This window comes from Adiantum capillus-veneris, chromosome 18 (genome assembly GCF_014529385.1).
Source record: "Adiantum capillus-veneris isolate H3 chromosome 18, ASM1452938v2, whole genome shotgun sequence".
NCBI classification, from domain to species: domain Eukaryota; kingdom Viridiplantae; phylum Streptophyta; class Polypodiopsida; order Polypodiales; family Pteridaceae; genus Adiantum; species Adiantum capillus-veneris.
The window spans coordinates 36,974,023-36,997,401 of record NC_140948.1 but is presented as its reverse complement, the minus strand read 5'-3'; the positions used below and the strand labels follow the sequence as shown (position 1 = coordinate 36,997,401).

At 39.4% G+C, this 23,379-nt stretch overlaps 1 pseudogene; it reads right to left on the bottom strand.

Annotated features, from left to right (window-relative positions):
* Positions 1-7,641: 7,641 nt before the first annotated feature.
* LOC147435496 (uncharacterized) lies at positions 7,642-8,465 on the bottom strand (annotated as a pseudogene).
* Between the last annotated feature and the right edge of the window lie 14,914 nt (positions 8,466-23,379).

Here is a 23,379-nt window from a genome sequence, read left to right as displayed (position 1 = left end):
ACGGCTTGGGAGGAATCCAGTGGGTGGCGCTTCATACATTACACCACCCATATTTTCCCCAGCTACAAAACCACATTCTTGGTTGAAAGAGGAAACCTTAATCATCCTTATATTCTTGAGCCTATCCCCTTATTGGAGATATGCACTATCATAGCCTATGTGGCTTAGCTCTCACTCCCACAGATGCGAGACACAAAGCAATAACAATGCAGAAGAGTCAAATCAACTCTACACATTATACTCACTGCAAGTTTGAGAGTCTGAATACCACACATTCCTAGAGTGCTCACCTTTTGCTCACATCCAAACTTGCTTCCCTCACATTTTCAGCCATGGCTTTGACCTACCCACTTTCCTCTCCTAGCCACAGTGTGGGCTCTCTATTGTGACTCTCATCACCACAATTCTAGAGCATCAAAATCACTTATCAGCCCCCTATATACTAAATCACATGTATCTTTGGTTCCGTAGGTCATATTTGACCTCCAAGGATGATAAAACTCTCTCTCTCTCTCTCTCTCTCTCTCTCTCTCTCTCTCTCTCTCTCTCTCTCTCTCTCTCTCTCTCTCTCTCTCTCTCTCTCTCTCTCTCTCAAATTTCAATTTTTTTTCCTGATGAAACACATTGATCAAACATTGAGAGCCCTTGAGTGCAAACATTCATTGTTTCAAAATGTCTTTCTCTTTCTCCCTCTCTGTCATGCACGCTCATACACAAGGACAAGGACATACCCAAATCAGTAAACTCTCTCTCTCTCTCTCTCTCTCTCTCTCTCTCTCTCTCTCTCTCTCTCTCTCTCTCTCTCTCTCTCTCTCTCTCTCTCTCTCTCTCTCTCAAATATGATAATTTATGTCGAGCCCTTGATTTATTCACCAACAATCACTCAAAAATATTGATCCATTGAACAATAAAAGGTTCTCTCTTCCTCTCTCCCTCTCTCTCTCTCTCTCTCTCTCTCTCTCTCTCTCTCTCTCTCAAACCATCCTTTTTTAGAACTCTCTCTCTCTCTTTCTCTCTCATCTCTCTTTCTTTCACTTGCACACTCATAAACAAGGACAAGGATACACTTAAATAATTTAACACCAAGATTATTGCTCACAACAAGAAAAAGGGTTCTAAAACCAAAATCTCAAAACCAATTCTACTAGGGTCTACTAGCGGAAAAAGGAGTCACAAAATTTTTTTGCTTTGCTTTTGCAGGGAAGTGCAAGGAGGAGGCAAAAACCAGTCTCTCTCTCTCTCTCTCTCTCTCTCTCTCTCTCTCTCTCTCTCTCTCTCTCTCTCTCTCTCTCTCTCTCTCTCTCTCTCTCTCTCTCTCTCTCTCTCTCTCTCTCTCTCTCTCTCTCTCTGTGTGTGTGTGTGTGTGTGTGTGTGTGTGTGTGTGTGTGTGTGTGTGTGTGTGTGTGTGTGTGCACGCACACACGCTTGGCTCTCGCGCCCACAGATTGTATGCCAATGGAAATTTACAACAGAAACATCGTGCTCCTTGTCCAGGCCGCGCTAGACATGGTCTGAGTAGGGAGAACCATAGCCACACTTCTCTCTCTCTCTCTCTCTCTCTCTCTCTCTCTCTCTCTCTCTCTCTCTCTCTCTCTCTCTCTCTCTCTCTCTCTCTCTCTCTCTCTCTCTCTCTCTCTCTCTCTCTCTCTCTCGCCCGCTAGCTGTACACAGTTTCGCACACACCAATGGAGATACCGATTTCAGAGATCTTCTAGTATTTTGATGCCTACGAGCCAACAATTGAACACAAAATGGATACTACTCCAAGTAGGAGCATTCCAGCCACTTCATCTCTCACAAACCGTGCTTACATGAGAGATTATTGGGCTGCAAAGAAGCATCAACAAAGAAGCAAGTAAAGGATCCCAACATCATTGGGAGAGCTTCAACATGCAAGTCAAGGAAGAATATTTACTTAGTAGTGGCCCAATGTTGGTGCAACCAAACACAAGGTCTTTTGGCTAGCGAGCGAAAGGAGCTCTCCCAGGAACTACTCCAACATAATACATTTTTGAAGCTCCAGGTCGCCAATGTTGAATCCAGTCTTGTGTCTGGCATCCGCAATACACTTACACAACTCAAGGTCCCTTGTTCTGTAAACGATATTTTTGTCAAGAAAACCTCTTTGAGCATGGTTTAAATACTACAGGTGTCTCAGCAGTGAATCAGTCTAAATTTGCAACACTCTTAGGTGTTCATCGTAGGAACATTGCAGCGGCAACTTCTCGGCTACACATGAAAGATGAGGATGAAGTGTTACCATTTTCTGCCTGTCAAAGATTGCTTCATTGCGGGACCCATGCATATTCTATAACAAGGGATATAGTCTATGCCTTCTGGTCATCGAAGACTAGGGTCTCTCCTAATAAAAAGGACATTGGTAAATTTAGAATTGAAGAGAAGAGTGTTGTGAAACATCCGATTCATTTTGTAGATGACTCTTAGGTACATCATTTCATTTTTTGTAATGTTGCCTCTTACTTGGGTTATGTATCGTGTGGCCGAGAGGTTTTATCTTAACTTTAGAGTGCCGAGAGTTCCCAACTTGGCACTTTACAATGATGTTGCTAGTATTTTCACAATACCAAGTCATTGAGACTTTGGAACTTTGGTACTTCATCAAATGATTCTTTGAAACTTAGAGTTGAACAACACCCAAAGCACAAATCTTGGTACTTTAGGATGTCTTGGGTACTATCTCTCAGTACCAAGTCCATGGGACTGGTATTATCATGTCTCTTTGTATTATTGTTTGTTTGGTTATCTTAAATTTAGAGTACCCAGAGTTCCCAACCTGGTACTTCACAATGCTGTGTGTAGTATTTGCACAGTATCAAGTCATTGGACTTTGGAACTTTGGTAGTTCATCAAATGATTCTTTGAAACTTAGAGTTGTACATCACCCGAACCACCAATCTTGGTACTTTAGGATGGCTTGGGTACTATCTCTCAGTACCAAGTCCATGGGACTCCTATTATCATGTCTCTTTGTAGTATTCTTTGTTTGGTAATCTTAACTTTATAGTACCCAGAGTTCCCAACCTGGTACTTCACAATGTTGTGTGTAGTATTTGCACAGGACCAAGTCATTGAGACTTTGGAACTTTGGTAGTTCATCAAATGATTCTTTGAAGCTTAGATCTATAAGGCACCCAAACCACCAATCCAAATACTCTGCAATTTGCACAGTACCAAGTCCTTGGGACTAGTACCCAGAGTTCCAAACTTGGCACTTTACAATGTTGTGGGTAGTATTTGCACATTACCAGGTCATTAATACTTTTGTACTTTCGTACTTCATCCAATGACCTTACAAAACTTAAAGCTAATCAATACCCAAAGCACTCATTTTGGTCTTTTACAATGGCTTGGGTGATATTTGCAAAGTACCAAGTCTTTGAGGCTGGTATTGTGTTGAATTCTCTACTAGCTAAATTCTCAATTTTAAATTTGATACTTTACTATCAAATTTTGGGTCTGGTTATTGTAACTTTCAAAGCTTGCATCTCTGTGTCATCTTCAAGGATTCTACCTACATTGTTTTTGTATCTCAGGTGGACCTGTACAAGAGATTCAAACAAACGCACCCCATGATCGAGTTGTCTCTTAGGTCTTTTGAGGCCTTGAAGCCATTCTTTGTTCGAAAGCTAAAAGAACGATATACTTGTTGCAAGAATGATAGAAACATGGCAACTGTAGCAATGAGATTGCACATCAACTTGCCAATGTGCGAGGGAAACCCACAGACAGTGTGTGAAATGTTGTCCGTTGGGGACAACTTTGCAGTGAAGGCAACTGAAGGCAATGATGAATTTTATCTTTTGAAATGCACCAAAGACATGTACAATGTACAAAAATCACAAAGAATAAGTGGCACAACAAGATTGTTAGAGTGGACTTGTGGTCAAAGGCTTGTACTAGGGACAAGTAGATGGGAAATGTGATACATACAGCCTTCTTGATCATACACTACCAGTCATGATCTATTCCCACCTTGTAAGATCCATAAAAATTTTGATCGAGCCTATGTTTGGACTCAAAAACATTTTTATATTAACCAGTGAGGTCTATGAAAATGTATACAATAGTATGTCGTATGATGACGATGAAGAAGAGGATGAAGGCATTTGACCCATCCCCACCTCTGTCATTCTGAAGATTGAGTAATTTGTACTAGGTCTGCCATTCAAGCGTAAGTAATTTTTCCTTTCCCTCCCTACCTCCACTATGTATGCACGTCACATGCTACACTGTTGAGGTTAGTTATATAGCACAATTTACAAGAACTTGAAAAAAAGTGAGTTACAATCGTCTTACAATGAGAAGATCACTATCAAATTTGGAACTTACTAGTACTAATAATGTAACTTCTCGAGATCACATTTTTTTTTTCAAAACAAGGCTAACTCTACTATAAAGTTTGTATAATCAACCTTCCATGACATAGAATCACCCTACAATGAGAAGACCAGTACTAAATTTGGAACTTACTAGTAGCAATAGCCTCAAAAGCTTCAAATTTGGTACTGTTAATATTTTTTATCCAAAATAAGCTTTCTTCTACAATCAATCTATAGTGAGATGTTCATCACCAAATCTGACACTTTACACTACCAAATTTGGTAGTCTCCAATGCTAGTATCAAAAGCACCGAATTTTGTACTGGTATACCTAACTTCCCCAACCCATTATAATTTTTTTTCCAATAATCTTTCTTCTACAATCACCTGTAGTGAGATGACCAACACCATATTTGGTACTTTATAGTACCAAATTTGGTAGATGCCAATGCCATTATCAAAAGCACCAACTTTTGTACTGGTATACCAAACACTTCCAGCCTATAATATTTCTTTTTCCAAAAAAAGCTATCTTCTACAATCACCCTGTAATGAGATGACCAACACCCAATTTGGTACTTTACAGTAGCAAATTTGGTAGTTGCCAATGCTAGTATCAAAAGCACCAAATTTTATACTGTGTTTGGAGGTGATAACAACATACAAGTGCCCACCTAGCCAAGACGCTCGTTGGGTCAGCCGGCCAAAGTTTTGATGTGGTCACATTATTTTTCCAATGTTTAATACATCAAACCCTGTAAAAGCCTAATGTCAATCGTCTATGTCAAAGTCTAAGTCAAAAATGTGGGTCGCCGCGACGGACGTCCATTGCATAGCCTTCAGGCATCAACATAAATATCAATACCACGGAAGCGACTCGGATGAGGCATGGAAACTCACTAGTGTGTCAATCCTAATGAAGTGAACTCGAAGAGATGCAACTACTAACTGTACAAGCAAATCAAATGCACTAAAGCCAAGTAATCTGCCTATGTCCTTCTACACAGCTCTACAGACATCACGCCTGTTTACCATGCAAATCATATCGGATTCGCACGAAACTTGAAGGGAAGCTACAGGGGACTATCAGGAGCATATCCTATCACTGTCATCACAACATTTTGCATGGGTACACGGATCGCGATCGTTCATCCCAAAGTACGCAAAAACAGTAAACGGATGATCCTAAAGGGTCTTTTTTGGGTCCCTAAAGCCTCTCCTAGGGTCAAAACAACATAAAATATGCATATAAACACTCAAAATAGCGATTTAAGGCCACAACGGTTGCATTTGATACCTACACTGAGTTTTGAATGCTTACACTTGAATGAAAGAGAAGAGTAAGAAGAACACAATGTAATAAACAAAACTGAATTTGGATTACCGTAGCCACAATAGCGATGATTACAAGTTGGAGCCAAGAGGTCACTCCATGTGCGTACAGCAATAGTCACTTATCTTCCAAAAAATAATCTCCCTTTCCCACTAACCTTAGTGTATTATATACCTAGGGCTTTCTAAAGTGGCCGGCGGCCAACTTCTCATGGACCTTTACATACATCATTGGAAAAATTACATCTTTGACTTAGACTTGACATAGACAATTGACATTAGGCTTTTACAGGGTTTGAGGTATTAAACATCGGAAAAATAATGTGACCACATCAAAACTTTGGCCGGCTGACACAACTGGCGCCTTGGCTAGGTGGGCACTTGTATGTTGTTATCACCTCCAAATATACTGGTATACCTAACTTTTCTAGCCCATAATATTGTTCTTTTCCAAAATAAGCTCTCTCCAAAATAAGCTTTCTTCTACAATCACCCTGTAGTGAGATGAGCAGCACCAAATTTGGTACTTTATAGTACCCAATTTAGCAGTACCAAAGCCAGAAAGTTGTCAGTCTTAGTACCAAAAGCTTCAAATTTGATACTTATTATAATTTCCCAAGCTCACAATGATAAAATTTTCCAAAAAAAAGCTCTCTGCTATAAAGTTCGTACAATGGAGCTTCCATGAGTTACAATCACCCTACAATGAGAAGACAAGTACCAAATTTGGTACTTACCAGTACCAAATACAAAGATAAAGACAAGATGACCACAGAAGCATACTATAAGAAAAATGACTAAATGGACATTAGTGGATTTTCATTTTCACATAAAGAGGAATACATAGCAGACTGCACTAAGAAAATTTTCTTTCTTTGCTCCACTAATCATGGGTTGATAGGGGGGTCAAAGCGATAAGCGTATCCCTCTCGTGGTTGAATGAAATAATCAGCAATGAGAGGGCTAACATCGTCTTCTACATCAAAGAGGGGGTGTTGACGGCTATATGATATTGGGTAGGGAGCAAAAATCCAGCCCTCTAGCCAGGGTTTGACCAAGTCCGTGAGGTACAAGGGGTAGTAGGGATCAAGGTAAGAAGGCTTATACGACCGAATGGCCAAAAATTTCTCATAGTCGTTTCTAAGAGACTCATATCTACAATCATCTACAAGTATGGTAGTGCTGGCATTATACGACGAGTGTTTTCCCCACATCGATCTCAGCAACTTCTAGAAAACAGGCTTAGCATCATTCTCCTCTGGCACATTTGAGACATCAAGGATGTTGGGTAGCCACATCTCACAATCTTCTTGGTTGAACACATCTGTAAGAGTATGGGAAAGTCAATCAAAATTAATGACAGTACACATTGGTAATCAGCATGAGGTAAGAAGAGGGTTAGACGTATACCTTTGACCACTCATTTACTATGACAATATGGCATGCATGTTCCCAAAAAGTGCATTAGCTTTTCTCTTCTACAAGAAGACCATATCATAATATCGGCTTGCCTAGACAACTTTACAAGCACATCATCATAACTCTCGACCCAGAAGATATACAAATGGCCTCACCTCCTGTGGGAGGTGCAAAAACTGCATCTCTGGTGGTGGTTGGTTGTAGCTTTTTAAGAGCACACCATTCACATCAAATACAATCAGCCACCTGCCTATAGCCATAACATCTTTTGGCAGCTCTATGTCAGCTAATTTTTCCTTTAACCACCATGGATTATTTTCAACCGTGCCAATAATATTTTGAGTCAATTAGCACACAATGAAGATCCTACAACAACTTACTTACAGAGTCAATTCAAAGATCAAAGGGTCAAAGTCTACCACAAGAGAGCACAATATAAGAAAGAAAATGTAACATGTACTTAAAACATACAGTAATAGATGCAGACTTAAATATAATCTCAATGCATTACATCAAGACACGAACTGTCAATTACAAGGGCAGACATAAGCTAAAGTTTGCAAGTACGGGACTTGTTGGCACATCCATGGATGCACTTTCTTCCTACTGCAGACAACAAGTCTGACAAGGTGAAATCACTTGGAGATGTCGGCATTGTGCCAGCCACCTTCTCATGATCAATAGCGTCCACATCCACATCAATCGGATCAGTCACCTTATCCTAAAATTTTCCCATGTTTACATCTTTCTCAGTAGTCCCACGTGTAGCACCATCGTCACTATTGTCCACTTTCTTAACACTATCGGCCACTCCCTCACCATTCTCTTCAATAGCACCCTGCCCTGCCACCGCCTCAGCCGTAGTTAGCAGCACCTCGTCAATTGCAGAGGGTTCATCAAACTTGGTTTGCTCATCCTGTTGCTTGTTGACGTCCATTGTAGAGGCCTCAACAGTATTCATTCCAACACTATCCTGGCATTCAGCAACCTCCCTCTTCTCCATACTAGTATCCACTCCTTGGCTGTCACCCATTGTGTACACATCCTGTCTCTCCACTTTCTCCTTACTCCAACCAGATTCCAAGTCCACGAGGGATGTCTTGAACCTGTTCCATATTGGCAAGGTCCTCCACATCCTTAATAAAAACCTTTGTTGGTCCAGGCCCACCATTCTTCACACCCATGGTGTCTGTTCCTTGCACATCTTGGCTTGCATGTGTCAAATATTCCTCATCTACACAATCACAAATGACTCACTCAATCAACATCGTAATACAAAAGTAGAAAGCCTCAATGTATTGAAAATAGTGCCAACTTACCCTTTACAGTATAATGCCCACTGATATACGCTTTTGCCACTATAGGAATTACCATGCCACACCCCTCTTTCACACATGTGCCACTAGTGTGAAAAAGTGCACCAAAGCAGAGAGGGTGGTATTGATGCCTGCACTCTAACATGAAGTTGTCCACAACATATGTCACCTCTGGATACTCTCTGCATGCATGTAGCACATGTGCCAAACACATGGATTGTTTTGTCAATATCTACAAGGGGTGGCCTGGGGAAGAGAGTGAACCTCTTTCCCTGCTTCACTTCCTTGAGCAAACCATTCACAAATTGGCAATGGACTTGTCCCTCCTTGCAGGAGGCCTCCGGCTTGTCATGCTGTGCTTGTTACACAAAAAAAGAAAAATAATCAATCTCACAGAACACACCATGCACTAGACATTGCACATAAGATATCAATCATTGCACCAACATTACCCATGCAGATTTGGCTTGCTAACTAGATTCAGAAACCACTACCAAGAAAAGTACCAAGGCAATAATTAGGCACTTGTACAAAAAGTAGCTAGAGATAGTACCAAAAATAGTAGAAGACAGGAGTTAAAAACCACTCAAGAGACTATGGAAAGGTACCAAGACTAAACGATTGGCACTATGGCAAGGAAGTACCAAGGCAGTCCAATCCTACAATGATAAGGTCCAAGGTAGTACCAAAACAAAGCAAAGAACCCAAAAATTATACCTAAGAGTCCAAGGGTACTGTATGCACCAAAGAGATCAAGAACATACAAAGGCATCTTCTAGTCAAAGCTAGATTTGGTACTATAACAGGGAAGCACCAAGGAAGTACCATCCTAGATGTCTAAGTACCCAAGTATTTCCAAGACAAAATAAACATACCAAAGCTAGTTAGAATCAATACCAAATATAGTTGGAGGTAGTACCTATAAATCCCAAAGAGACCATGGAAAAGTACTCGAGATAGCCCTACAATCATAAAAAGTACCAAACAGTATTGTATGCACCAAAGACCAAGGAGATTCCAAGGCAATCCTAGAGAAAGCTATGATTGGTGGTATATCAAGGCAGCACCAAGGCAGCTAGAGACAATACCAAAAATACTAGAAGGAAGGAATTAAAAACTACCAAAGAGACTATGGAAAGGTACCGAGACTAAACAATTGGCACTATGCCAAGGAGGTATCAGAGCGGTCCCATCCTACAATGATAAGGTCCAAGGCCCTACCAAAACAATGCAAAGGACCAAAACTACCTGCAAAAACTACCAAAAAGAGTATCAAATATTCCAAGGGTACTTATGCACCAAAGAGATCAAGAACATACCAAGGCATCTTCTAATCAAAGATAGATTTGGTACTATAACAAGGAAGGACCAAGGCAGTACCATCATAGATGTCTAAGTACCCAAGCACTTCCAAGACAAAGTAAAAATACCAAAGCTAGCTGGAAGAAATACAAAATACAATTGGAGATAGTACCTATAAATACCAAAGAGACCATGGAAAAGTACCCAAGACAAACCTACAATCATTAAAAGTACCAAACAGTATTGTATGCACCAAAGACAAGGGAGATGAAAATGCAGTCCCAGAGAAAGCTATGATTGGTGGTATATCGAGGAAGCCTCAAGGCAGTACCAAGACAAAGTAGACTACCAAATTTAGTAGAGGTCGTACCAAAATTAGATGGGGTAGTGTTTATAAATACCAAGGAGACCATGGAAAGGTACCAAAGCCAATCCTATAGTAGTCAATAGTGCCAAAGAGTATTGTATGCACCAAAGACCAAGGATGTTGATGTATAAGGGAAACCTTTGAATCCTCATCTCAAAGAGACTATACATAGTGTGCTTGATCTTTGCTGGAATCCTCTCCACCAATAACTCCAAATCAGCAACATAGTCACAAACTGGCAAATTATGCCGATAAGCAGCAGTGGCCCTATCTTCGTACACAAGTTGCTACTAGACTGTGTAATGCAAGGCTTTTTTCTACTGTGATGGAAGCCTCAGAGGCACCATTTTTCTTTCTCCAACCCTCAATCTCCCACTCCAATCCCCCTCCTCTTGTTATGTACATCTAAATAACATTCTCACCAAACTTGGCCCATGCCACGGTGTGGCCTACAAGGTCTTTTGTCGCAGCTGGAACCTCTCAAAAGCGTACCCTCGAGAAAACTTCATTGTAATCTGTCCACAAGATGGTGGTGCTTGATACACCTTGTGGAAGAGAAGCATGCAATTGTCTATGAAGCAAGGGTGCACGTGATTAAGATAAATCTTGGCACCTTTGTTGTGCTTAAACTTGAACACTGCTAACCACGGATCCTCTGGGAGCATAACTTCATTTAGATCCTTTGGAAGCACCCCTAGTAGGCTTAGCCCATACTCCTTGTGTAGCTCCTCTGTTGTATGAGATAATTTTGTGAGCATGGGGTAATATTCCATTTTGTTTTTACCTACAAAGATGAGGTCAATTTACACATTCCAACGATTAGAATGCTTTTTTTTTACAACATACATATAGTATCAAATCCCATAACATGAAAATTTGCATGTGCAGTGCAAATCTCAAACATGCAGCTTGCACTAAGACACATGCAAGACCTTGTTTTGAAACTCAGCTACCCTAAACCCTAATAAACTACATCATTTATTTATGTATTGACATACAAATCAAACAATGCTCAACTAATTTGCATTAATAGCGCTGCATGCAAAAATATTCAATCTGCAATTTTCAACACAACATACATAACTCACCTCCACTCTTTGATGTAGCATATCATCATCAGCAAGGATAGAAGACCATCCATGTTCAAATTGTGCGACTAAGAAAATCAGCTTGCTTGCGCAAGTATTCGGTGTCACTCCTCGGATGGCACAGACTGTGTGGTCTTGGTGCTACAAGGAGACGTGAGCTTGGAGTTGCCATTGGTAGGCTTGGTGCTCTCTCAGGAGTTGACTTAGTAGCAATATCCCTATGGGGACCTCATAGCAACTAGCAAAGGGGATACCAAGAAGAGATTGGGACGAGCACAACAAATAGGACGCCTACATAGCACAACTCAAAGCAGAGGAAGCCTGTGATGTGACAATAGGAAGGCCAATTGGCTTGTGATGTGACAAGCACAGAAGATATCTCATCTCGTACACAGGAGAGAATGATTCTAAGTGGCTATCCTTGCAATTATTACACCACACACACACACGTTTTTTTGTCAAAAGTAGCTCATAATACAAAGTTGGGAGTTTTCCCCCCAAAAAACTAAGAATATGACATCTTTTGTTTTATGGCCATAACAAAGCAGCACCAACCAGGTGAGTTCAAAATTGGTCTTGTTTTTGTACCACCAATACGTGCTTTCACCCCTACACCTTGAAGAAGTCCCCATTGTAGTTGTATCAAGTTGTTCTATACCAGGTATCTCCACTTGAAATCCTCCTTCAAGCAATGTCTCCAATTCTTCATTTGTGATATGTAATCCTAAATTGATTGCCAAATTGTTGGGTGGAGGAGTTTTCCTTCATTCTATGTTATGGTCCACCACATAACAATGAATAACATGGTTGGGACAAAACCAAAACCATTATCTAAGTAGTCAATTTGGATAATTTTTACAGGGATTTAATATTTACATAATCACGTAAAATTTCTTGTGATTACTAAGTGTTATTATCATATTAACATATTGATAGTTAAATGATCACAATGAAGCTGGTTAAGGGCGACTTGGTAACTCATAAAAAGCCCTGTGGGGCTTTTTGTATTTCTCGGCGGGCATGCTAGGAAACATCAAAATATCGACAAGCCCGCCGAGAAATACAAGAAGCCCAGCGGGCTTGCAACTTGATAAATAGGCGTGTCTGCTTGAGCCTACGGGCTTGCATTTTTTACGCATGGGAGAGGGACAGATCTTGAGAGAGAGAGAGAGAGAGAGAGAGAGAGAGAGAGAAGAGAGAGAGAGGAGGGGGGGGGGGGGGGGGGGGGGGGGGGGGGGGGGGGGGGGCTATTACAGTACATTAAGAGGAGAGGGGGAGCAAGGGGGTCGTGTGGGAGCGTGCTCTGTGTCACAATGGGAGGCAGTAGCAGAGTACCTAACCACATGACTCGTGTGTTTATGTTGTGTGTGTGTGTGTGTTGCATGGTAGCGTGCCTTGTGTTGTATTGTATGGAAACAACAAGGTACCTTACCACACAACGTGGGTGTGTAAGTTAGTTGTTCAACGAAACAGTGCTTACCATGCGGGGCATTACCTCGAATATTGAGAGAATATGATGTCCTTGTGGTAAGTATTGGCTCATCATATGCGTACTACATCCCGGTAACATGGAGATATTAATATCATTATGGTGAGTCAACTTTCCTTCCCCATGCAAAAGAGAATATGGGCATTGATCAATAACGCGTTCATATGATATTCGTGTTTATATTTTTTTTACTCTTTAAATTTGAGCGACACTTGGTCATAACGCAACTAATGTGTGTCGTTTGTTAGAAGCATGTGTTTTTGTATACATGTGACATTCATGTCGTTGATCCGGCTTTATGAATGTAGTATAAATTGTATGTGCATGTATACATACTGTATGTTTGACTATTAGGTATACAAAATGTTGGATTTTAATTATGTAACAACTATCTGTTGAATTCTTTGGTAACACTAGTTTGGTACGAAAAAGAACATGTTTTCACAAATTTAAATAAAATGGTACATCCAATCTAGAAAAAATATCAAGAAATGCTTTTGCCAACTTATAAAACGTTATCCAAAGTACTCATAAAAATTAGGACATGTCACGTTTGTAAAACCTCAATAGTAACTACACTTATGAAAAGCAATAGATGCATTACAAACCTTGAGTTAAATGCATTGGCGATAGATGCATTACAATCCTTAAGTTTTCTCTTAATATCTACGCGAAATCTTCTTTTGATGAGACATTATATTCAATTTATTAAATTTTAGTTAAAACCGCACTAAATTTTTCTATCTAAAAACTTATCATCATAATACTAATTTGGTATCAATTTTGGTTAACTATCAAGTTGGCATAGTTCTTAGTTAATAAGCATTGGCAATAGATATATTACAAACCTTAAGGTTTTTCTTGATATCTATGCAAAATCTTCTTTTGATGAGAAGTTATATTTTATTTATGAAATTTTAGTTAGAAATACACTAATTGTTTTTTATTTTTTTAGCTTCAAACTTGTCATCATGATATTAATTTGGTATCCGTTTTGGCAAAATATCAATTTGGCACAATTCTTCACCTCATAACTGAAAATATGATGCAAATGTCATCTATTGCAACCTTGTTTTTTGAAGTGTAAATACGCAAAATGTGAACTCAGGTCTTATGCCAACACAATTTTATGAAGTGTTTATGTTTTTTAATCCGTATAGTCCAAACGATCAAGTCCTTGAATCAACATATTTCATTTGTGTTATCATCATGGTTTGCGCAAACTATTGTGAATCCATGTCTTATGATTTGAGATAGTTTTTTTGAAGTGTTATATGTCTTGAGCCTGATATTTTGATAGTTTAGCATGTGCGAGACCATCGATGCAGTATGCAATTGTATTCAAATTGTTCTTTTTATTATCCAGTGCAAAAATGACGGTTGAACAAAGAAAAATTGTCGTGCGGGCTAGTCGAAAGGAGCGCATTCAGGCAATTTCCTTGTGTGCAGATGCCCAAATCCAGCAAATAAATGAGAGTGGCATCTTTCTTAAAGATTTCATTAGCACTGTTTGGGAGAACATAGAGTGCAAACTACATGGAGAAGGCTAGTATGAGCTACTGGTGTCGACAAGGATCAGAGAATTTGACCCACGCCATAAAATTAGAACGGTTCTTGGTAGTATGAAGATGTACTGCAGATACTTGAAAGAAGACCTCCCTCCCACTTGTAATATGACCAAATTAGAGATGTGATACAAACAATGGGAGGAGCAAATGTGAAGATAAAGCGGGTAAAAGTCCAAGATCAATCCACTTTATCAAAGCGAATCAAGATGGTGCAAGATGCGTAGGGGGCCATCGGTGGTCGATTAGATGCCAGATGGTGCAAGATGCGTAGGGGGCCATCGGTGGTCGATTAGATGCCAGCGGCACCGACACATTCATGCGCACAACATTGAATGCCAAGTGTACACATTTAATAGGAATTCCTCATGAAGCCCTAGTAGAAGGTTCCATGATTGGAATAGGCTGGTTTGGTGTCTACAAATTATATACTATTAAAAGCATATCCTTCTTTCCACAGCATATCACTTACTACGTAGGAAAATGCTACAAGGGAGGGGCATAAACAAAGTTTGATAGCCTCCAAACAGAGTGAGGCATGTAAACACTAGAATCCTCTATTGTTAGATGCATCGGCTTCACTACAGAGAGGCCCCCTAGATCACACTCTTCCCATACTATAATGCCAGCTGCTCATTGGGAGACTTGATGTGCCGGGTGCCCTTCTTGCAAGGTGCATTTAGGTGTTTCATACATCAACTTCAGTATGGATGGAAGCATTTTTCATTTGCAAGTTAGCAACTATCAGAGATAGAGATTTCATGTCTCCAAGTAGTGATTGAGAAAATGCCAACCATTTTACATGCTCTAATCAATGGCATTATGACTGCTCACTATGTTGGCATAGTGCAGTGCGATTTGCATCCCTATAATGTAATGTTAGATTTTACCCACACAATTAAACCTTGCATCGGCATTATTGATTGGCTATGATGTTGAGAACCCTAGCCAATTGCAAGGGTGCATTTAGGTGTTTCATACATCAACTTCAGTATGGATGGAAGCATTTTTCATTTGCAAGTTAGCAACTATCAGAGATAGAGATTTCATGTCTCCAAGTAGTGATTGAGAAAATGCCAACCATTTTACATGCTCTAATCAATGGCATTATGACTGCTCACTATGTTGGCATAGTGCAGTGCGATTTGCATCCCTATAATGTAATGTTAGATTTTACCCACACAAGTAAACCTTGCATCGGCATTATTGATTGGGCTATGATGTTGAGAACCCTAGCCAAGTGGGTTGCCAATAATTTTGTAGCGGCTCAGTCTTCGTTTGCAATTTTGTAGGCAAAGGAAGCAGGAGAACATGAGCTACAAAAGTGACCATGAATTTCAAATGCATACACAAAGGCTAGAGATATTTATGCATTAGGCTTTATGTATGAGATGTTGAGAGACTTTTGGAGTGCAACTGGAAAAGTATATTTCCCAGGTGAAGTTTTTTGTCACCTCGACCAAGATACTCTCAAGGCTATTCAGCAAAAGGTGGACACTTCATGAAGTTGAAAAAGCATAAAGCCTGGTAAAATACTTTTGCTAACATTTTGCTATTCTTTGAAGAGCATTTAAACACAAACCCTAATTTTGTTCAATGATCACTAATTGAACCTTTTTATCCGGCTTAAAACATTTTGAAGGGTGCTATCGATTATTGTAAATGATTTTCCATCTGGGTTAGCCATCTGTCTATAATCGATTGTGGTATTGTTGTTCACATGAGTTGAAGTATATTTGGATCAATTGTCTATAGTCAATCGAGTTGTGTATTGTGAAGTATTCTAATATCTTTGGTGTGACGTGACCTTGTCATGGTTTATGAGAACTTTGAAATGAAGAGTTACAGATTAATGAATTGAGAGAAAACATATTTTCCCAAGATATTTAATATTTTTCTATTTGGCAATTGCAATTCTTAGACACAATGGCTGAGGAAGAGCAGGCATATGAAGAACAAACAATGCAATCAAATCAACACCAATTGGCTGTCAATTCTTTTCAACGCATGATCTCTAGCACATGGCATGTCTGCACAACAAGTGACATGCACAGCTCGTCGACTATCGAAATGGGAAAATCTAAACCACGAATGAAAGACATCAACAAAGAAATGACAAAGAAAATGATTAAGACAATATGGTCCTGTCAAGATGCAAAGATCAAGAAAGGTCGATGGAAAGTGTCAAAGTGAACCAAGAAATCAGGGAAAACGCCAAGAGGATCTACTTAGAAGTTTATGGATATTCATTACACTTTGTACATTGTGCGTTTTATTTTGCAGAAATGTTATGCACACAATTTTTCCAGCAATGTCCAATAGACTTCTCCTCAATGGATACAAATGTGGCCACACATGATATAAGGGGGAGCTGTGTGACATTCACACGAGGAGAGTTGGCACTAATAGTTGAAGTGTTGATATAAATTTGAAAAAGGCAAAATGAAAATGATAACAGAGTTGGCAGAGAAGGATGCAAAAATAACACGCCTCCTTGAAATAACCCACACACCTCAAATGTCACAGCAAAGAAAGGAAAAAATCTTGATCGTGTAAGCTTGGACGTTCAAAACTTGACACAACACGTGAATCCCCCGTCTATTCAGGGAGCATTATGAGTATGTTATGCTAGCCCAAAGTTATTTATTTTTTAATAAATTTTTGAAATCCAAATTAATAAATTTTGCTTTTTTATTCAAATTGTGAGGATCTTTTGGCTATCTGATGTCATTGTTCACCAGCATACGCTAGTGATTACTACTTATCGAGAGATTAATACATTGAAAGAATAAGCAATTGATATTGTCCTCCTCTACTCCCGTCCATTTTTTGGGCGGCTCATCATCATTTATTATATAGAGAGATTACTTTGCCATAGAGTTCATGTACTAGTGGGTTGTGAGACATAGGGTTCATGTGGTAGTGAATTGTGGAAAGAGAGGGACATGTGGCAAACAGTGAATCCCCATCTGTTTTTTGGGGGGCGGCTATTCGTCGTTTAGTATACAAAGAGATTACTTCATAGGAATTCATGTGCTAGTGATTTGTGTGGAATAGGTTTCACGTGGTTGTGAATCATGCACTTAATCTCTCTCTCTCTCTCTCTCTCTCTCTCTCTCTCTCTCTCTCTCTCTCTCTCTCTCTCTCTCTCTCTCTCTCTCTCTCTCTCTGAAGTTGCACATTACAAAAAAGGTGATGGCATTACTAAACCAAAAGAAACCAGTAGGATGTACATTTGTTGGAATCTACATTATTCAAGTTTCCACCATGAAAAAGAGGCAACAAAGTGTCATAAATGTCTTATAAGCTTACATTACTGTCTCGACTCTCTTGTACATGATAACAAAGACTGAACAAAATCTTCCACAAACACAACATCTCATGAAACCAAGATACGTTTTTTTGCAGATGGTATAAGCTGTAACCTTTGCTTTCAATATGGTAACTAGAAAAAATGCATTTAACAGCCTTATCATCCATTCTTTTGCATTACATTTGTGGCACTAAAGCATAAGCTAAACAATCAAAAACGCACATGTGATCAATAGATGTCTTCTTATCATGCCATGCTTCATAAGGAGTCATAGATTGCAAAGCTTTTGTAGGACACCTAGTAAGTACATAAATAGCACACATGATAGCCTCAAGCCAAAAAGATGTAGCAAAGCTTGACTCTTGATCATAGATTGTGCCATCTGCGTAAGCAACCTCTTTTTTCTTTCAGCAACACCATTTTGATGAGGAGTATACGACATTGTAGATTGGTGTTTTATCCCACGATTAGCTAGAAACGCATTAAAATCATGAGATATATACTCCCCTCCTTGATTTGAATGGAGGGTGTCCATAGTACATTTAAAGACATTTTCAACCATAGCCAAAAATTTATTAAAGCACATGAACACTTCAGACTTAGCTTTAAGCAGATATACCTTTGCATGCCTGGAGTAATCATCAATGAAAGTCACAAAAGTATAGGTAATTGCCTAAGGATAGAGTTTTCATAGGCCCATAAACATCACCATGCACAAGTGGAAATATGCATGTAGCCCTTACTGAACCATCCTTTGGAAACTTTGAACGTTGCATCTAACCCAAAATACAACCTTCACAAAAATTCTTGGAAAGTGCTTCAAGAGGCGGCAAAGAACCAACCATATCAAACACATGTGAATCTGTACCAACTGACATACATGCATCATGGACAAAAGGATCAAATTGACTCTGTACTAAATTCCCAATCTGTATCTACATCAACATCACAATCTCCTTTCACAGAAGATTCTACAATAGCTGCACTTGTAGTAGAACTAGTCTCTTTCTTCTTGGCCTCTTTTGCCTTCAATTTAAGACATTGCTTAATCAAGCGATCATTATCCTTGCAATAATGGAAATACATCTTCTTCTTTCCTTCTTCACCAAAATTCCCAGACAAGGTGCTGCCAACGGAAGCATTAGAAACAGGTGATTTTCCACTTGTTGAAGAACCATGAGAAGTGGCTACATTGCTGTTACCACCTTTTCTTTGAGCAACAACAAAGGCTTGTTCAACTGCACACTGTTTAGTCCTATTCTTTCTTGAAAGTGGCTCTTGCGGGTGTTTCAAAAAATGCTACAAATCAGCCTATTACTGATGTAGTTGTACATGATGTACTTGATGTGGAAATGGATGAGAATGAGGAGGGTAGAGGTATGCCAAAATAGCTGGTGCATACTTTTTGTGACAATAAATTGGATGCACCTATGTCTAGTTGTACTCGTTCAAGTTCTTGCCATGCATCGCATGCGTTAGATTGTTATGATTTGGTTGTTACTAGTTTATGTGATGTAGAGGAACCTCTTTCTTTTGATGAAGCATAGAATTCAAAAAATTGGATGGCTACCATGCAAACAAAATATGATGCACTTATAGAAAATGACACATGGACTTTTATGTGATTTGTCTCTTGGCAAAAAGGCCATGGGCACAAAGTGGGTTTACAAGTTGGAATGTAAGCCGCATGGTGAGATTGATTGCTACAAGGCTCGACTTGTTGCAAAAGGTTATGCACAGTAGAAAGACGTAGATTATGAAGAGACTTTTACTACCACTTTCCATATGACTACTGTTTATTTTCTATTTGCATTGGGAGCTCATTTTAGATGGAATGTACATCAATCAGACACTATTACCGCTTTCTTGAATGGTATATTTGAGGAAGTTTATGTAACAAAGCCTCGCGGATTTGTAAGGAAAGGACAAGAAGATAAAGTGTGCAAATGTAAGAAAGCTTTGTATGGGGGTTGAATCAGTCTCCTTGTGCTTGGTATGAGAAATCTCACAGTCATTCAATTACACGAGGCTTTCATAACAGTCCGACAGAAATCACTTTGTATGTAAAGCATGAGGGTGATGTACTTCGCATCGTTATCCTTTATGTTGATGATTTTCTCATCACTGGACCAAATGAGACAGATATCACTGAATATAAGGCTGATCCGAATGCTACTTTCATGATGAAAGATTTGGGCATGTTGTATCATTACTTGGGTATACAGTTTAAGTAGTGTAATGGTGGTATTTCCTTGTGTCAAACAAGCTATCTAGAGACATTACTATGTAAGTTTGGAATTAAGGACCGCAATCATATTGCTACTCCCATGGAAACATGTTTGAAATTGAGTCTTCATGATGTTGGTGATCCTAGCGATGTCACTCTTTACCAAACTGCTATTGGTTGCTTTATTTATGTATGCAATACGAGGGAAGATATTCAATTTGCAGTCTCACGTGTCAACAAATTTATGCATAGCCCAGTGTCTACACATTGACAGGCTGTCAAGATGATTTTTTGCTACTTGAGTGACACTTTATAACTTGGCTTGTTTTATCCCAGGGGGAGATCATTATTGCCAGATTTACATACCATGATATAATCAATCACATTCAAATGTTGGATTTTGGAGTTCTACCTATTTGCTACCATTTATAAGCTCTATGAAGCACCAACAATGCCTCACTAGTAACTACAAAAAAGTACCATGGTGTATATAATCACAATCGCATGGTGGAATCTAAGAGTTATGCCTCGTTTCTACCATCCCTAGTCTTTGTGAAGCACCCACACGGCTCCAATGGTACTTATATAAAGTACCATAACATATTTAATCCTTATTAAATGGCGGATTTTGTGTAGTTCTATCTACTTGTGCCTTGTTAAGTACCAAAAAGACTCCATTGAAACTTGTGGAAAGTACCATGTAAAACATAATTAGAGTCAAGTGTTGAATCTTGAGAGTTGTACTTGTCAGGTAATATCCCAAAATTGTATGAACCACTTAGAAGGTTCACATGGTACTTACATTGCACTTAAAAACCTAAATGCAAGGTTTAGTTTTAATACACAGTCTCTAATATTTGAGTTGCTTGCATCAACACCTAGAGCTATCAATGCACTTGAGAGAGAAATGATCTTTGCATCAATTACCATCACCTCAGAATCAGATGCACCACATGCTCCTCCCTCCATGCTATCTTTCAGTGTTTGAAGCTCAATCAATTGCCCTTCAAGCACTGTTGTAATTGAAGATGTTTCCTCTATCTTCCACATGTTGTGACTTTTCTCTTGTAGTTGCACTTGGGTTGCCTTTAGTGTGCTTTTCACACTTCCCAGTGTACTCTTTCTTGTAGCCAACATCTGCTCCACTTTCGTCACAATCTGGAGATTAACAGAGTAGCAATTCAAAAATGGGTGAGGACCCAAACTGCAGGAGATAGAAGTTATCCCCCCATGGTGAATGGGAGTCTTCGGAGTGGATTGTGTGGTCCGAGTCACATGTTGACCATTATCATTACAATCAATCCAGTTCTTGAGATTTTTGTCCATCCCGCCCGGGAGCTTCTTGCAGTGATCTAGGACATGTTCACCAAAAACAGCCCATCCAACGTTCCGCTGACCCGTTGGACTTAGCGCGGCAGCTGGGCATCTCTCATATACAAACAAGGTTGAAAACTTGTGCGTGATTTCTTGGTTGGTTGGTATGGCTTGATATAATTTGTGAAACAATAACCTACATTCTTCTGCATATTCAAAGCCGCACCATATGCAAGAAGACCCTGGCACCCTTCTCCCTTTTCTCTGTGAAGACTGCCAGCCAATCCTCATCTACCACATCCCCATTAGACAAATGTTGGTACAACTTGCCTTCCAAACTTAGACCATACTCCTCATGTAGGTCATGTTGTGTAAAGCAGAATCTGGTCTACTTGGGATATTGAGCCTTTTGAGATGCTACTCTTGAGCACAAAAATTCAGAGGGACGGGAATTAGTAAAAATACTTCCATTGCCATGTAAAACTATGCATTCAACAATAAAACTAATGAAATGTGGACATGGGAAAAACACTGGCAAACCTTTAAATCTAATTTTTTTTACCAAAAATTACTAATTTAATATATTCATCCATTCATGAGAAGGAAATGGGAGATCACGATTGTTGTTATCAAAGGCAAGAAAGGTGTCCTTTGAAGGCTAACTTGCACCACTCTTGGGTTTGCTACTGTTGGAGTACAAGCTGGTGGATGACACCTCAACCGGTGATTGTTTGATAAGGTGCACTTTCACGGTGGCGTCTTTATTTCTGGTGTCCCAATAAAAAAACCATCAAACCTCATCCAACAATGAATGCAACACCCTCAGCGTAGAGAGAGAGAGAGAGAGAGAGAGAGAGAGAGAGAGAGAGAGAAGAAGAAGAAGAAGAAGAAAATCCAACATTTCAACAATCTATGCAAGGAAATTTGACCCAACAGAGATGAGCAAGCATCAATGAGAGAGAGAGAGAGAGAGAGAGCTACCTTGAGGAAGAAATGGTTGTCAGCAGTCTCGTGGCACTAGTAGCACAGCATAGCAGAGAGTGAGCTCTGAAAGAGTTTCAAGCAAGAGTGATCCATGCAAAGTGACCTTGGCACGTGCCAACACTGAGTAGATTACCTTTTGCATACTTGCATTTCAAAAAATGATGAAATCTTGAAGTGATGTTTTCAAATCTTGGTACCCCCTTAATTGACTTAGACTAGACCCTCACACAATATGAAAGTACCAAAGTGATCCACCAATTTTGTCCCGAAACGTGACCACCTTTTCATGCTTTGACCCACACCCCTTGTACTCATTTTGTCTCCAACTCACCACCTGAACCCATTTTCCTCTTGTTGGATGGGTACGTTTGGCAGCAGCACTCTGATTGAAATCTGGAGTCAGGCATACTAGTCACCAACAATCAAAAAGGTTGAAGGACTTGCACATGCTAGCCATCATGGCTGCAGCAGTGGCATTCAGTATAATCTTCTAGGCAAGCTCAATATCATACCACCAACTAAAGTAGTGTGTGTGTGTGTGTGTGTGTGGTGAGAGAGAGAATTTGCATGTGTGTGTGTGTGTGTGTGTGTGTGTGTGTGTGTGAGAGAGAGAGAGAGAGAGAGAGAATTTGCATCCAGTGTCAGAGAAAAGGGAAAATTACCAAAATATCCCTCTAATTTATGAAAATTCCCAAAATACCCCTCAAATTTCAAAAATTCTTAAAATATGCTCCAATATTTTGTCATGAATTCCCAAAATGCCCTTCAAATTTTCCAAAATTCCCATAATACCCTTGGTCATGAGATTAAATTTTTCTAAAGATACAAAAGCTTGTTGCTTTTCATTAAAAAAAGTGTTTGTCTATCAATACAAGATGCTAAAACTAGAATTTGAATTGGTTATGCAGGCTTTGGAGATGAATTGCTTCATTATTTTAAGACATAATTGCCTTCATTTTATGAGGTAATGCTAAGCACTCAAAAATGGATCTCAATTGTCAAAAAGGAATAAAGATTAGAAAATCTTGAACAATCCGACCAAAATAGACACAAGGGTATTTTGAAATTTGAAGGGTATTTTGGGAATTTCCACAAATTATAGAGGTATTTTGGTAATTTTTCCTAGAAAAAACCGGGGTCCAATGTACTTTAACCGGATGAAATTATAAAATCCCAGTTAGATTTTGAGCTTAGCTTTTAGTTATTGTAATTACCGACAAAAGCTTCTAATTTTGACCAAAAAAATTGTAGAATTTCAAGTTTGCCCTTATTTTCACCACACCATGAAAGTATTCATCGAGATGAGAGAGAGAGAGAGAGAGA